This window comes from Armigeres subalbatus, chromosome 2 (genome assembly GCF_024139115.2).
Source record: "Armigeres subalbatus isolate Guangzhou_Male chromosome 2, GZ_Asu_2, whole genome shotgun sequence".
NCBI lineage: Eukaryota > Metazoa > Arthropoda > Insecta > Diptera > Culicidae > Armigeres > Armigeres subalbatus.
This window is the reverse complement of record NC_085140.1, coordinates 193,293,271-193,310,041: the sequence shown is the minus strand read 5'-3', so window position 1 is coordinate 193,310,041 and position 16,771 is coordinate 193,293,271. Positions and strand designations below refer to the sequence as shown.

General features: G+C 37.9%; 1 protein-coding gene across 1 annotated transcript in view; it reads right to left on the bottom strand.

Moving 5' to 3' along the window:
- LOC134215677 (protein spaetzle 5) overlaps window positions 1-3,935 on the bottom strand; it is a 59,680-nt gene extending 55,745 nt beyond the window's left edge. Inside the window, exon 1 of the mRNA XM_062694811.1 lies at window positions 3,665-3,935. The gene's annotated coding sequence lies outside the window, so the exon portion shown is untranslated. The remainder of the gene's footprint in view (window positions 1-3,664) is intronic.
- Between the last annotated feature and the right edge of the window lie 12,836 nt (window positions 3,936-16,771).

Below are 16,771 nucleotides of genomic sequence, written 5' to 3'. Positions count from 1 at the left end.
TGATGAGCAATTTGGTTTTCGCCATGGGCATTCAACCACCCATCAGTTATTAAGAGTAACGAATTTAATTCGGCTCAACAAATCTGAAGGATATTCGACTGGAGTTGCTTCTCTTGATATAGAGAAAGCATTTGACAGTGTTTGGCATGAAGGTTTGATTGTAAAATTGATGAATTTTAATTTTCCTCTGTACATTATTAAACTGATCCAAAATTATTTATCAGATCGCTCACTGCAGGTAAACTATCAGAATTCTAAATCTGATAGATTACCTGTAAGAGCTGGTGTTCCCCAAGGCAGCATACTGGGGTCCATATTGTATAACATTTTTACTTCTGACTTACCTGATTTACCACCAGGGTGTCAAAAATCTTTGTTTGCAGATGACACGGGCCTCTCAGCCAAAGGGCGAAGCCTTCGTGTCATTTGTAGTAGATTGCAAAAAAGTTTGGATATTTTCTCCACTTACTTGCAAAAATGGAAAATTTCCCCGAATGCTTCCAAAACTCAGCTTATAATTTTCCCACATAAGCCAAGAGCTTTTTATTTGAAACCTTCTAGCAGACATATTGTCACTATGAATGGGGTTCCAATTAATTGGTCTAGCGAAGCCAAATAATTAGGACTTCTGCTAGACTAAAAATTAACTTTTAAAAATCACATTGAACGCCTTCAAGCCAAATGTAACAAATATATTAAGTATCTATATCCACTTATAAACAGAAAATCAAAACTTTGTCTTAAGAACAAACTTTGGTTTACAAACAAATTTTCAGCCATGTTGTATGCTGTGCCAATATGATCTAGTTGCTGCAATACCAGAAAAAAAGCACTTCAGAGGATTCAGAATAAAATTTTGAAAATGATTCTGAAGTTGCCTCCGTGGCATAGTACCAATGAACTTCATAGAATTTCTAATATTGAGACATTGCAACAAATGTCCAACAAAATAATTTCCAATTTTAGACAAAAATCATTGCAATCTTCTATTGCAATGATTAGCTCCTTATACCCTTAGTATAAACTAGGTTAAGATTAGTTTAAGTTGAAAACATTGTAATTCCTACATGGTTCAATTAAACCAGAGGAAAAATCCTAACTGCCAGAGACAATTGAAATGTATTAATAATAACTAAAAAGTAACATAGCAAATAAGGATGATAGTGTTAAGAAAACACGGAACACCTAGTCTAAGAGATGAATGCATGTATTAGATAATTAGCAAATAAAATTAGTAAAAAAAAAAGAGCTATCTACCTATATTAGACTTTTCTTATATATTTCTCAACTCTTTTGAACGAACGATAAAGGCACCATCACCGCAAGGTAGATTAATCTTGCTTTTTTTATCAAATGGGTCATTCATTCTAAACTCAGATGGGATCGAAGTAAGCTGTGCTGCCAAGAGGACGCAAATAAGCAGCTCCCGTCAATTAAAATTTTATTTTACATATACCTATATAGGGACACGGCAGGTATTTTCGTCTGTTCGTCATAGTCTCGAAAACCAATAAAAGAGACGCTTTTTTGTAAAACTCATACATACCAAATCGTAAGCTCAGGAGAAACGTTCTGCTATAGTGGAGTTCTAGCAAACATACGTTGCTTTCGATGGTTTTAGCCCCTATGACGATGGACGGAAATACCCAGAAAGCTATCTAAAGGTATTCTGAACATTCTCTAATTTTGGATCAATTTGTCGTAGAAATTCTGAAGATTTTTTCACTAATAATTTTCCTTGCGAGTTCTATAGAGCTTCCCTTGAAAATTCCAAAGAATTCTTGAAACTTCAAAGTAGTTCCCGTGAAAAATTTGAAAATAATTTCCAAATGAATATTTTGGGAAAATTTAGTGAATTTGGCGGGGAAGTTCCTCAGGGAAGATTCTTCCCTTAATGTCTTGAAAATATTAAAAAAAAATTGTAAAAAATATGTATGTAATGAAAAATTGCCATGCCGATTTACGCCACCTCCTCCTGCTGAAATGGCTTTCGGCGTGACGCCGAAAACGCCGCCGGCCAAAATTCTGACAAACACCGCCGCCGACAATTTTCGGACCGGCGCACACCTCTAATTGTAGAAACCCCGCGAAAACAACGTGCAACGTTCATGGACCACTCCACAGAACGATCTTTCACAGTTTTCAGTTTTCACAGAACGGTCAGTTTTTACAATAATATCCATATAAACTTTAAATGACGTGTGTACAGTCAAATTACATCCAAAATTGCTAAAAATTCAGGAGGATTATTAAAATGGCAAATGCAATCGTTTAAGCATCGGGGGCAAAAAAATCAAAATTTGAATCACTCTAGTGCCCACGTAGTGGGATGCAGATGGCGGACATGGAAGAGGTGAATAAACCACGAGTTGCCTCAACTGTTGGGAGAAGCATCTATCATGTGAAAAACGATACTGAGGACCAAGGACTGTGTTTTGAGAAGGAGAAGGATTCAAGGGACTTGTAAGGACATGCTGGGTTGATTCCGATTGAATACCAGGCGTAGTAGACCAATTGATCTCAATTCTAGGATAATATGGAAAACCTGCAAGGGCTTAAGAGGCTCGCTGGGACAAGCTTTGATGATTTCCGCTATGAAGATCTTCTGAATCGGTAAATTTTACTCATATTAAATTTGGTTAATCGAAATTTTCTACATTTTGAATCTAGCAAAAAAAGATCCTCAGAAACATAACTAGTTGGCAAACTACGTGAAATTAGATGAGGTGGATAAGACAACCGTGAAAGATTTGGAAAATCGCTTAGAAGACGCCCGGGAATCCGCTGTTGGAAATCATGATATAATTGATTTCTTGATCGCAGTATTCGACATGTTAACCAAGAACATGTACTTCCCAACATGCAATTAGGTTCAGGTTTCCCATAATACAAGTTTCATACGAATGCTTGAACACTTGTCCATTTATTGAGTAAAACGAATGTGATGAAATTCGCATAAAAAGTTTAGTCACAAGAAGAATCATCGCACAAATGTACCATGCGTCTCCATGTGCATTTATGCTTACATTGTTTTCCCTGGGAGGATCATTTTTGCCAGAGAAACACTCATGGGGACATTCAGATATCGTAATTACTTAAATTATCGTTATAACTTAGTATTTTAACTTATCTGTACATGCAATCATGCAAACGTGTAAGTGACTTCAACGCCGTTAATGATCCCTTTCCTATTTTTTTACCAAATAATTTCAGAATTTTCCCAATCAAACAACAAACGCCAGTAAACAGTCGATTTTGGATGTCGAGAACTACAAATGCAACACATGAGTATCGTGAATACAAACAGTGGTATATTTACGTGCAATTGCATATCAAGCATATCAAGAATATTGCATATCCCTTAGAAAGGAAATTTACAACTTAAAGTTTTATAAAGTATTTCTAGTGTATCTGTAGAATAATAATAAAAATAGGAAATTCTGAGATAAAACAACATTTTACTAAGTTTTTTCGATTTGAACATTTCATGAGCTCATGAGCTTCATGTGCAAATGGCTTTGTTTCTCATTTTGTGAATGTAACTAATATAGTAGCATAATATTAATAATGGAATAAATATCTTTTTTGCAACATGTGAATTTGTGACACCTTACATTGATTCAAATTTGGAAAAAAAAATCACCGTGTTCCTTATTTAACTTACCTTTCATTCATTACTTATATCGATGTCACGATTACAATTATTTAAGCCATAATTCAAAATATTTGATTCATCTATTTTCTCTTCACATCAATATCATTGCGCCTTAATACACTGATCACATTCGCCACTTTTATTTGCACGACACAACCGACATAAAAATCAAAGCATTCCTTTGATAGAGCTGAACAGATTCACACATAATCCATCACATCCATCCATCACAGGACACCAAACACTAACTGCGCTGATCGTCTGCACATGAATCCCGCCAATCGCCAACTGCACGCAATCGGCGCAAGTTTAACGGTTTTACATGTGCGCCGCACGGTCAGCTTTTCTCCGCGGCGCGGCGTTCACTTTTCTCAGAGATTTACTGCCGAGCTTAATTTGAGTTGCAGTCCCTCATTGCCATACTAAATGTTATTCGGTCTTGATACCAACTCTCGCTCTCGCACGAGTCTTTTCCGCCCGACAAGACAGGACGATCAGCGGTCTCTTTCCACAAAGAGGCGCGCACCAAGCCCCATTCACCGAGCCTTCGCGCTACAACCCACCAGAATCGACCAATCAACGATCAAAAACAAATGAGCCAGACACACATCGTACGCCGGCCGGTCGTTGCTACAGTTTTGGTGTCGAGAACACCACTCGAAGATCACCAACACGAGACATCTAGGAGCTGCGAAGTTGAGCAAACATCCGGCCAGACTCTCTAAGCTCGAGACATTGTTTTCTAATAGTGCTATTATTAGTTCAGCTAGCGCCTTCGCCATGACTCATCCCCATTCGAGGCGTTTATCAATGGAAGCTTGCGACCAATGCCGACGAGGCGTTTGTCTGATGTGGTCACAACTCAAATTAGTTTGTGCAAGATCATGTTCGCTCCCAAACTTTTGACTGTTTTTTAAGAATGGGCTTTACCCCGTATGCCGCATAGGTAAGGATCCATCCAAGCCAGACACATAAGAATTCGGCAAATTTTCCTCCGAATCCATTTCGATCGGTGCTTGAACACTTCCTTGATCGGTGCAAATCCGGTTCGGTGCGGTTCAAAACATTATTGTTGTACCAATTTTGCAACTGATGTCACCCCAACTGGCGAGAAAATACTCCATCACACAAGAAGAGCCATTGAACTTTGTTTGGGGCTTGGGTGGAGAAACAATTTTCAAATTACTCCACATTTTCAATACGAATAAAAAGAAGTATTTTTATTCAGGTTTATTATTGTTTTCTACTGTGTTTAATTTAATGGTGTCGACTAATCTTAAAAATACCCATTTTCTATAAATTTCACTTAAAACTGTTTCATAACTCTTTGCATTTTAAATAATTGCAGACGAGTTCAATATTTAAGGTCGGACAACGCATTTCTGGTATTACATAGGGGGAATGACGTCTTTGGCTGGTTTTGTTCTATATGCTCAAATTTCGCCTAAACATCCTTTACATATCAAAGAAAATATTGTGGCCAAATTTCATAAAATGTGGTCAACAAAAACCCCCCTGACAATAATAGAACAAAACCTGCCAACGCCGTCATTTCCCCTATTAAAAATGTAATGATTCTTCTCGATACGTACTCCACCCGATAAATTCATTTTTCTCGTTGCCGAGATGCACGATGCACCTCTAGCTTCCTTCATACGCCAGGAGAACCGAATGAGCTCTGCCGTCAGTCGAGAAGTAGAATCATAAAAATAACACGTGAAGGTATCGCCAATGGAATTAAACATGTTTTTTTTAATTACGAATTTAGATTTTGCAAAAAACTTTATTAACTTATTACCTTAATATTATTATAGAGTTTTAGCACTTCATCAGCAAGCGTGCTGGGAATTTTCACCTACCCCGGGCAATCTGAATGCCAAAGGGGATTAGGCTCTGTGGATCTCATTCGCCGGTTGACTTAAAATCCTATAATAAACGTTTGCACCAGATGTATTAGTTATGGTGGTTCAGGAATCTTATTACGATGTTACAAGTTCCAAGAACCACTGGTTTTTGGATGCTATGGAGGTTATGAGATAGTTCCAGTTCTCCTAAGGATCTCAGAAGAGATTTCGAGACGATTCCGGTTGCTGAGATAACAACCGAAATTATACGCACGTCGTCCAGGTGCCATATCTGCTTCAACTCCTCCGCCAAGTCGTGGTACTTCGTTATCTTGTTGGAGAATGTTGTTTGGACATTATGGTCTAGCGGTACAGCAATGTCGATGAGAGTTACCCGCTTCATCCTTTTGTCGTAGACCACAATATCGGGCCGATTGGCACGAATGAGGACATCCGTTATGATCTCGCGATCCCAGTACAGCTTCACGAAACTATTTTCCAGAACCGGGACAGGCACATATTTGTAGTAGGCGACAAACTGATTAACCAAGTTGTGCTTTAAAGCGAGCTGTTGGTGCACAATCTTGGCCACTTCGTTATGACGACCGAGATAGGCTGAACACCCGGACACGATATGTTCGATCGTCTCTCCTACTGAATTGCACTTCCTGCAGCGGTCCTCCACGTTTTCGTGCAATATATAGTGCCGTTAGTTCTTCGTCGCAATTACCCGGTCCTGGATGGCTACCATGAATCCTTCTGTTTCTGAGAACAATTCACCCCGCACCAGCCACGTATTCGACGCTGCTTTGTCGATAAATGTATTCAGTTCCAGTTGATGGGGGTGCGTCCCATGCAACTCTTTCTGCTTCTACGATGCAATCATCTCGTCGACAGATTTGATGTTGCAATTCAGCTGATAGTTCTCCTGCGCCAGATGCAGGGCACTGAATCCGTGGTCAGCTTCACACACAGCGCGATAGATTTCGTGGTGGTTCTGGCTTTCCAAGAAATATCTTCGCAACTTCTGGATCTGGGAAACATTTTTTTTTCTTTTTTTTAACTAATTTTATTTGCTAATTATCTAATACATGCATTCATCTCTTAGGTGTTCCGTGTTTTCTTAACACTATCATCCTTATTTGCTATGTTACTCTATGGTTATAATTAATACATTTCAATTGCCTCTGGCAGTTAGGATTTTTCCTCTGGTTGAATTGAAATATGTAGGAATTACAATATTTTTAACTTAAACTAAACCTAACCTAATTATTTATACTAAGGGTATAGATAGATTGCAACGATTTTTGTCGAAAATTGGAAATTATTTTGTTGGACATTTGTTGCAATGTCTCAATATTAGAAATTCTATGAAGTTCATTGGTACTATACCACGGAGGCAACTTCAGAATCATTTTCAAAATTTTATTTTGAATTCTCTGAAATGCCTTCTTTCTGGTATTCCAGCAACTAGTCCATATTGGCACAGCATACAACATGGCTGGTCTAAAAAATTGTTTGTAAATCAAAAGTTTGTTCTTGAGAAAAAATTTTGATTTTCTGTTTATAAGTGGATATAGAAACCTAATATATTTGTTACATGGAAACAATATGATTTGAAAAAAATAATTTATGGTCTAACAGAAGTCCTAAATATTTGGCTTCGCTAGACCAATTAATTGGAACCCCATTCATAGTGACAATATATCTGCTAGAAGGTTTCAAATAAGAAGCTCTCGGCTTATGTGGGAAAACTATAAGCTAAGTTTTGGAAGCATTCGGGAAAACTTTCCATTTTCGCAAATAAGTGGAGAAAATATCCAAACTACAATCTACTATAAATGACACAAAGGCTTCGCCCTTTGGCTGAGAGGCCCGTGTCATCTGCAAACAAAATTTTTTGACACCCTGGTGGTAAATCAGGTAAGTCATAAGTAAAAATGTTATACAATATGGGCCCCAGTATGCTGCCTTGGGGAACACCAGCCCTTACAGGTAATCTATCAGATTAAGAATTCTGATAGTTTACCTGCAGTGAGCGATCTGCTAAATAATTTTGGATCAGTTTAATAAGGTACAGAGGAAAATTAAAATTCATCAATTTTACAATCAAACCTTCATGCCAAACACTGTCAAATGCTTTCTCTATATCAAGAAGAGTAACTCCAGTTGAATATCCTTCAGATTTGTTGAGCCGAATTAAATTTGTTACTGATGGGTTGTTGAATGCCCATGGCGAAAACCAAATTGCTCATCAGCAAAAATAGAATTGTCGTTAATATGAACCTTCATTCTATTTAAAATAATCTTTTCAAACAGTTTGCTTATTGAAGAAAGCAAACTGATAGGGCGATAACTAGAAGCCTCAGCTGGTTTTGTGTCCGGCTTCAAAATCGGAACAACTTTGGCGTTTTTCCATTTATCTGGAAAGTATGCCAATTGAAAACATTTGTTAAATAAATTAACCAAAAAGGATAAAGAGCTCTCAGGAAGTTTTTCGATAAGTATGTAGAAATAACCATCATCACCCGGGGCTTTCATATTTTCAAATTTTCTAGTAATAGATCTCACTTCATCCAAATTAGTTCCCAACGAAGGGTCAAAGACATTATCTTGGTTGAGAATGTCTTCGAAGCTCCGTGTAACCTGATCCTCAATTGGACTAGTGAGACCTAGACTAAAATTATGGGCACTCTCGAACTGCTGAGCATGTTTTTGAGCCTTTTCGCCATTTGTTAATAAAATTTTATTTCCCTCTTTAAGCGCTGGAATTGGCTCTTGAGGTTTTTTAAGAATTTTCGTTATTTTCCAAAAGGGTTTGGATTTTGGAACTAGGATCCAACTGCGAGACATTATTCTCAAAGTTGGTATTTCTCAGAATAGCGAGACGCTTTTTAATTTCATTTTGCAAATCTCGCCAAATAACTTTCAACGCGGGATCGCGAGTTCTTTGGTATTGTCTTCGCCTCACATTTTCAAGACGGATCAGTAGCTGAAGATCGTCGTCAATAATAATGGAGTTGAATTTAATTTCACATTTAGGAATTGCAATGCCTCTGGCTTCTATAATTAAAATTTTCAAAGATACGAGAGCATTATCAATATCACTTTTGGTATCGAGAGGAATATCAACATCAAAATTCCTACCAATATACGTTTTATATCTTGTTTTATATGGTCGCTGCTGGTCGAAGTAAGCGGTGTCTCACAATGTGTGTTTTCGGATCCCGTTGAAGCTGTTTGCTACGACTTCAAGAATGGCAATTATATGGATATGAATGCATTCCTCTCCAGCATTAATTGGAATGAGCGATCAAGATCTCAATTCATCAGTGACCCGTTTCTCCAACATCGTATTATATGCAATAGATCAATTCATTCCAAAACGTTCCAGTAAATCGCCGCCTAATTCACCATGGGGAAACAACTATCTTAAGCGCCTGAAAAGACGTAAACGGTCTGCTTTACGTAAATACTCGGAATATAAAAGCCACTAGTGCAAACTCAACTATAACTCAATCAACGCTCGCTACAAGCGCTTGAACAAAAAACTGTACATCGCTCATCAACGAAAAGTGCAAGTAAAACTGCGCCATAATCCCAAAGGATTCTGGAACTACGTCAACCAACAACGAAAGGAATCTGGTCTTCCCACTGTCATGACCAATGGGAATATCGAATGTTCATCGACAGAAGACATCTGTAATTTATTTCAACAGCAATTCTCGAATGTGTTCACCGACGATTCCCTGGAATTACACCAAATCAATGAAGCCGCTAACAACGTCCATGTTCGTCCCCCAGTTGGAAACGACCCAATCGTCGATACAGACACAGTAACTGATATTTGCTGTACCGTAAAAGCTTCGACTAGTTGTGGACCAGATGGAATTCCTGCGTACGTCTTGAAGAATTGTTCTAATAGTCTATCCGTACCTCTAGCCAGTCTCTTCAACGTATCGCTTCAAGTCGGAACGTTTCCGGAGCAATGGAAGAAATCTTACCTATTCCCGGTCTTGAAAAAAGGAAATAAGCGTGATGTCAGCAATTACCGTGGTATAGCCGCACTTTGCGCCACCTCAAAGCTGTTTGAGAAAATAGTCTATAAGTTCTTATTTCACAATTGTCAAGATTTCATCTCCGAGCATCAACACGGTTTTATGCCGTGTTCAACGAATACGAATCTTACTCTCTACACGTCATTTATCGCCCAATCTTTGCAGAAAAGATATCAAGTTGACTCTATCTACACTGATTTTTCGGCTGCCTTCGATAAGATCAATCACAGGATTACAATTGCCAAGTTTGAATGCCTAGGTTTTTCCGGACCCTTTCTGTTATGGCTTGAATCCTATCTAACTGGTCGGGAAATGGCCATCATCATTGGAGACTCAACCTTGCAATACTTTGGTGTTACGTCAGGTGTGCCACAAGGTAGTCACTTAGGACCTCTGATATTTCTAGTATATCTAGACCAACATTTGAAAAGGGCGTAACAGCCAAAATTTATTCTTTATGATTATTCGTCTACATATACAGCTATATATGTGGACGAAGAATCAGAAGGAATAAATTTTGGCTATTACGCCCTTTTCAAATGTTGGTCTAGATATCTGAATGATGTGAATTGTGTGCTGGAATCCTTCAAGCTTTCTTTTGCCGATGATTTCAAATTATACTGGACTATTAATGATGATCAGGATGCTCTGTTTCTACAACGTCAACTCGATATTTTCGTCAAATGGTGCGAGATCAATTGCATGGTCCTCAACGCCAATAAATACTCTGTAATTTCATTTTCTCGCAAGCGCTCTACTATTGACTTTTGTTGCAAAATCGGATCTATAGCTATTAGACGAGAATCTGTTGTTAAGGATCTAGGCGTTTTATTAGACTCTAAGCTGACTTTCAAAGACCACATCTCCTTTATCACATCGAAAGCGTCGAAAACACTTGGATTTATTTTCCGCATTGCGAAGCACTTCGATAACATTCAATGTCTAAAATCGCTCTACTGCGCGTTAGTGAGGTCATTACTAGAATGTTCATTAGTTGTATGGGCTCCTTTCTACCAAAACAGCACAATACGAATCGAAGCAATTCAGCGAACATTCGTTCGTTTTGCTCTACACCGTCTTCCTTGGAATGATCCAAATAACTTACCAAGTTATGAAGCACGCTGCCATTAGTTTAGATCTGTTAAGTGAGCGTCGTGACGTTTCCAAGGCGCTTTTCATTGCAGATCTCCTGCAACCTAGAATTGATTGCCCGGCCTTGCTCTCTCAATTGAACTTTAACATCCCCTTTCGTCCACTTCGGTCAACGCCTTTTATTTTCTTGAGAGGTGCTCGCCTCGCACAAACTATGCACAAAATGAGCCATTCACTAGTAGGGACACGGCAGGTATTTCCGTCCATCGTCGTAGGGGCTAAAACCAACGAAAGCAACGTACATTTGCTTGAACTCCACTATAGCAGAACGTTTCTCCTGAGCGTACGATTTGGTACGTATGAGTTTTACAAAAAAGAGTCTCTTTTATCGGTTTTCGAGACTACGACGAACAGACGAAAATACCTGCCGTGTCCCTATGTGTTGCATCTTCAATCGCTGCTCCACCGCATTTGATTTTCACCTTTCACGGGATGTTCTTCGGAAACGGTTTTCTACACTCCTCTCAGCTTCCAACAGTATCACACATTAGCATAGGCCATTAGGATATATTATATAATATTAAGTAATTTAAGTCAAACAATGTATCATTTGGAATTATTGTATTTCTGTTGATATGAAAAGATGAGGAGGTTTTGCGCCCATTTGAGACAGATTCCATGGTTCTACTCAAATGGGCTTTTCCCTGCTCCAAATAAACAAATAAACAAATATGAATCAAAATCAGCTCTTTGATAATTGAAAGTAGAGCTGATTGGGTTATAAATGGCTTCTGACTTGAATCCGTTAAAACTAAATCAATTGTAGAATGATTTCGACTTGAAGAAAAACAAGTTGGTCCATTGGGATATTGAATAGTATAATATCCCGCAGAACAATCTTCGAATAAAATTTTACCATTGGAATTGCTTTGAGCATTATTCCATGAACGGTGTGTGGCATTGAAGTCACCAATTATGAAAAATTGGGTTTTGTTGCGAGTTAGAATTTGAAGATCAGCTCTCAACAAATTCCTTTGCTGCCCATTGCACTGGAAAGGCAGCAATAAAAGAGAATTGTCCAAAATTTGTTTCAACAGAAACTCCCAAGGTTTCGAAAACTTTGGTTCCAAACGAAGAATATAATTTATGTTTGATACGTCTTTTAATGACAATGGCGACCCCACCACAGGCGCTGTCAAGACGATCATTTCGGCAAATAAAATAATTTGGATCTCTTTTGATGAAAAGACCAGGTTTTAAATATGTTTCAGTTATAATGGCAATGTATTGAATAATTCTTCTTCCTTACCCTTCAGAACGGGCACTCAAATTTAAAATTTTCAAAGAATTACTTGGATCCATTAAAACGAAGTTCAATAACATTTTTTTAGTATATTTGATACCAACCTGAACAGCTCCAGTTTTGGTATTTGCTCTGTACATTGCATCAATCATGTGGTGATGCAAATGTTCATTTAGAACATCAAAGTGGATCCTATTGAAATTTCCCGTCATCAATTTTGCACGGGAATTCAAAAATTTTTTGCTTGAAGGGCATTCCCAGAAATTGGATTTATGATTGCCCCCACAATTAGCACATTTAAATTTATTGGAATCTTCTCTCACAGGACAGGCGCCCTTGGCGTGAGAGGTTCCACCACAAATCATGCATTTAGCATCCATGTGACAATTTTTGGTTCCATGACCCCACTTTTGGCACTTACGGCACTGGGTGAGGTTTTGGATATTTTCCCCAGGCCTGCGGAAATGTTCCCATGTAACACGGACATGAGACATAATACAGGCCTTTTCCAAACTTTTCATATTATTTAGTTCATTTTTGTTAAAGTTAAGGTGGTTATTAGGGTGGTTCAGAAAATCGATTTTGCTCCACAGTGCTCATCTGATTCTTTATCATGTTCTGAGTGTCCTCTGAAAATTTGAGCCCATTTGGATTAAAATTGATTTAGCACAAGCGATTTCAAGTTTGCATGCAAATTAGTATGGGGAAATTATTTTTTTCTTTATACTGTTGATGACGATTCCCCATTAAGCGCAGGTTAAAAGAAAACCTACATAGCTAAAAGGAATACTCAACATCTTTCACTCAGTGAAAACCGCATCTTAATTGATCGTTCCTATAATTAGTAATTGAATTTAATCTATACTATGGTTTTCTGGAGCTAATTGCATAACTCCTCAACAGGCAACATTGCTGCTTGTGGTGCGAAAGATAGCACACACAAATTCAGGCTACTATGTGTAGTGTCGGCTTCACATAAAGCTAGTGAGATACCAATGAGCATAGATTAGAAGGTGAGGTTGAAGATTCATTTTTCTGGTGTTAGTAGATGCTTCAAAAAAGTAAACATTGGTGACGTCACCATTTGAACTGCTGAAGAAATATATATGGAGGCTACACAAAACTTGATAGTTTAAGTGTTTATACTAAACACAATTGACGGTGACATAATGTAATTACTCTGTCAGTTATTCGTGAAGCTATTGAAGAAGAAAAAAAACATAAATGGCTCGTGTTTATCGTCAAATTAGCATAAATAGATTACCGTATTACTAAATTTGGATTGTGTTGATTAATTGAGAATGTCTCATAACATGAACACGAATTGAATTCTGTGGTGGGGATTGGATGGTCAATTTGCATTTGCACTCGTCTTCAGTGTTTTGGGGAGCATCTACAAATTACGTAACGCTCGGAGGGGGGGGGGATTGACCGAAGTTTGACAATCTATACAAAAAATTTCAATTTCAATTCATACAAAAAGTGTGACATAGGGGGGAGGGGGGGTTGAAAATGGCCAATTTTTGAGTCACGTAATTAATGGATCTTCCCTTGGTGTATCATAAACCTGGAAATAAATGTAATATGTAAATGTAAACTCTGTTCTGTTCTGTAGTACACATTTAAATGAATGTTTATTACTTAGTTTCTTCAGATTCGTAGACAACCATATTAGAATCAATGCGAACATGTAATCATAAGCAATATTTATATAATAAAATGTTTCATTTTACGCGAATTTTTCCTGATGATAGCACATCTTTCATCACCATTAGAATTATCAATAGCTGTATTTTTCGTTACTCGTTTCTTGATTGAACGTTCTTTGATTTTTTGATTTTTTTTCTCCTGCATTTGCTTCTTCAGATGTCGTACACGTATTGAGACACGTCTCTTAGTAAAAGTTTTCAGAATATGATCCGAAAGCTGCGGAAATATTTTCTTCAGTTTTAGGAATGTTCTTTTGCTGACGTTCTTTTTATTCCGGAATCCGATCTGATTGGCATCGGGGCCGGTGTTATGTGTCCAATTGAAACATGAATCCAGTTGGTCTCCAATTTCCATCCATTCGTCGCTAGGCTGCACTAAACCGCCATGCGATAGATCTTGTATATAATCTTCTTTGTTCATTCCGGGCTCGCAATCCTGCTCCAACTGATAGGTATAGTTTCTCAGATTCGGATGAGTTTTAATCTGAGATTTGGCTATGTAACCCATGACGTATTCGTAACCATCAGCTTCCTCCTGCTCCCGGGTTTTCGGTTCATACACCTATGGCAGTTCCTCTTCATCACTTGATTGTTCGTCCTTATCGGTAGTTTGTCCTAGGTACAGTTGAGCTTTGCGAAAAACTTTGGATACTAGATAATCTTCGTCGATCAAAATAGACTGAGTGTTCTGATTTACTTTCAGCTGCTTAGACAATCCCTTGCCAAGAATCATTAGTCTTAGTCGTTCTAGAGCCTGAAGCGGAGTAGGGTGATCATGTGTTCCGCCATTTAGTCTAACCAAAGCAAACTCGTTTTCTGCACAATCTTGGTTAACCTTATGAGTCATTAGGAAAGCTTTTTCAAGGCCGGGAATTTTTCGAATCTCCATCAATAATATACCGAGTCGCTCGTGCACTCCTGTCGCTGTCCGGAACAGGAGGCTTGCGGATAGACGGACAAGCTAAAATCGACCAATTTGTAAACACCCAAAACGTTATAATTTCGATTGACTACTTACCATTCTTAATTAATAAATTCCGTGAACTTCGATGGTTCATTACCATGTTTTGGATGGTTGCATCATTGGCGAATGAATCTGCGGTGAAATGTTGGGAGCATACGTATAATGTTTTCTTTGGATCAACCGGAATTCCGCAAAATTTCAACCACCGGGATCGCATCGATTTTTCTTTCGGAAAACAGTGGAAGCTTATTGCGTTCGCTCTTTTCACTGCTGAAATATTACACAAATTCACTGCACAAACTGGCATTCTAGAAAATACTTCACTTGAAAAACTGTAAAAAAATATAACTCTCGCTCAGATAGTACGTTTGCTAGGCGAAGTCAGTAGTAAACAAAAATGGTGACGTAGGCATAACATTCCATGCAGCGATCAGCTGAGCTATTTGATTGGCGTAGTGAGAGAATGACAGCTGCACAAATACAAATATAGTCAATTTCCTCACCTTTACATTTAAGCTCATTGGTGAGATACACAAAAAGATTCGTATACGTAGATATCACCAATACATACTCGAGACTTGTATTCAGTGGATAAAGAGAATAAAGGAAAAGTGAGTTCAGTTTTGTACCGACTATTAATCGAGCAAGACGCGTTATTATTTCTTTCGGTCAGGTCAGATATCACATTTTTGGCGACGAGGTGAATAATTGGAGTGTGTATAAAAAGAAAGGGTAAATTGTTTTCGGAAAGGTGAGTGGTTTTGTGTTATTAAAACCATAAAAAATGGTAGGATAACAAATGCGAAACGCTGATGGATGGATAAGAAAATAGAAAATAATGGATACGGTGAAGTTGAAAAAATGGCGTCACGTGCAATAAAATGGATGGAAAAAGTTATTGCTCATTATTATGGGTGGATGGAGGATATAAAATTATTGAAAATAGTAACGATGGTGGAAGCATGAAAATGGATAAATTAATCGAGAAATTTCTGTCCGAAAAAACTACGACACAAAATGGTGGTGCATCACAGGAATTGTAAAAGAGTGTTAGTGACGAAAAGAATGCATATAATAAAAAAGGGTTAAATGAAAATTATTTGGCTGGTCGTTCCCAGTACTGTACCTACAGGATGGTGGTACAATTTGAGGATGTGAGTGATGGTGTTATTAGAGAGAAATAATGATGAGTTTGTGAAACAGCAAAACAAAGCTCAAAATGAAAATCATCGGTGTGCATGATTAACAGTTGTGTGAGTGAAAAAAAAAGCCGATTGCCAGAGAATTGTACTGTGCACATACACTGCTCTCACGGGGGCACGGAATGATTGCGTTGATAGAATGCAATCATGCGAGATCGTGGTGAGGGGCAGGTAGGTAACAATCAAAATACATTTGATCAGTATCTGAGCACAAATACATATCTGGTAGACTGTGATTTATATGTAGATATGAATTGGCGGCAACTGTGTGCCTGTGTGCCTTTATGAATCTTGCAAATGTGCGAGAAAGGAAAGCAACCGTGTGCTAGGTGATAAAGATTCGCTTGGCAATTGTGTGCCTGCATTAGAATTTGTTGCGGAAACAAAAGGGTGCGTAGTTGAAGCAAACATGTATATGTTTGCGTATCCGATCGGCAACGGTGTGCCTTTAGGTTTGCAACTGTGTGCAAGTGAATGGGAAAAGCAACTGTGTGCTAAAAGGAGAGAAAAAATTGGCAAATTCGTGCCATGGATATTTGCAATTAGTGTGCAAAAGAAGGCGAATGCAAGGTCGTGGTGTCCATTACAGTTGCATTTTTCTATATGTTCATGATTGAGACATTATGTACATGAGTAGGAACACAGTATTTTTCGTCTGGAACATTTCGTGTGAGACACGGTGAGACAAAAAAAATCGACAACGATGACAAGGTACGTTACCTATTAAATGATTAATGATACGACTGAAATCATCAAAATAAACATCTCGTACAAAAAAATAAAGTATATTTATTGCTATTTGTTTAAATGTATATATACAATCTTATTATTTATAATGGGATACATGGTATATAATGGGAAAAAATGTATCCATCCATCATCGCAATTATTATATATATTATAGGGAAGTGGTTACTTTATTTTGAAATATCAAATTATTTAGG